Source organism: Fonticula alba (genome assembly GCF_000388065.1).
Source record: "Fonticula alba strain ATCC 38817 unplaced genomic scaffold supercont2.5, whole genome shotgun sequence".
Lineage (NCBI taxonomy): Eukaryota > Rotosphaerida > Fonticulaceae > Fonticula > Fonticula alba.
The window spans coordinates 1,916,767-1,917,978 of NW_009242975.1; the positions used below are offsets into that span (position 1 = coordinate 1,916,767).

The 1,212-nt window shown below is 75.3% G+C and overlaps 1 protein-coding gene across 1 annotated transcript in view; it reads right to left on the reverse strand.

Annotated features, from left to right (window-relative positions):
- H696_03583 (hypothetical protein) overlaps nt 1-1,212 on the reverse strand; it is a gene marked incomplete at both ends in the record, with an annotated part of 6,987 nt that overhangs the window by 1,141 nt on the left and 4,634 nt on the right. The gene's annotated exons all lie outside the window — the stretch shown is intronic.

Genomic DNA, 1,212 nt, shown 5'->3' on the forward strand with positions numbered 1-1,212 from the left:
AGGAGGATGCAGGGATGGGAGGGGGAGGGGGGGAGAGGGGGCAGGGAGGAGTGCGGGGCGCGCGTGCAGGAGGGGGGAGGAGGGCCTTCGTTCTGGAGCGGGGCCGGGCGGCGCAACGGCCGGCACGGGGGGGTGATTTCAACGACCTCCCAGACTTTGGAGTGGAGGCTGGCCGGCGGAGGGGGGGGGGGGCTACTTTCCACGCCTTGCCACGCCAATCACGTCCGAAGGGGGGGGGAATAGAGCGCGAGGAATGCGCGGCTATGCGCGCGCATCGGTGCGAACCGCGGGACGGAGAATGCCGGCGTGAAGGGAGAAGCGTGACAACGGCAACAACAATAACACAGCTCGCTATCGGGCACAATAGCCACGACTGTCCAGCGCCGCGGAGCGATGGGGCAACCAGCGAGCCCGCCCGGTGGGCGAGGGGGGGCGGGCCGGGGGGCGGGACAACCGAGGGAGCAAGCGGGCCGCGCCCCCGCCCCTCCCACCCCCCGGCGCGGGGGGCGCACCCGTGATGCGTGTGTAAACGGGGGCGGGGGGGGGCGGCGGCCGGAGGCCGAGCGCAACTCGGGCGGCGGCCAGAGGCCGAGCGGGGGTGTGCGCCAGGCCCGGCGGGGGGTGGGGCGTGGCGGTGCGCACGAGCTTCGCGACCCGGCACGCCCGGCGGCCCCTCCGGCCTGGGGCGCGGCCCGGCGTAAGGCGGGGGGATCTGGGCCCGCTCTACTCACCGCGCACCGGCTGGCCGGGCCCGGGGCCCGGGGCCCGGGGGCGTGGCCAGCTCAGGGGCTCGACCAAAGGTGGCGGTGTTTCCTGTCGCCCCGCCGCCCCCCCCCCCCCCCGCCCCCCCCCCCCGCATGCCCACCATGGGAGGGCAACGAACGTGGCTGGCCGAGGGGAGGAACTTCCCCCTCTGGCGAATCACCAGCACCCGGCCGCAACACCCGAAAGTACCTGCGGCGAGGACCAAGGAAAAGCCCCTTCCTACCCCGGGGCTGGGTCCCGGGGTGGGAAGGGGCGGCCCGACCGACCGCCATCGCACGCGGACCGCGAGAACAATCGACCCGGCCGCAAAGAAGGTGCCGGTCGACAGGCCTCGAGCGCGGGGGCGGGGGGCGACTGGGTTGGGATGCACCGGACACACACAGCCCCCGGCGTCTGGCGGAACAGGGGCGCCCCCAGGGAGTCGGCCCTGGCCCGGGGCGGCTCTCC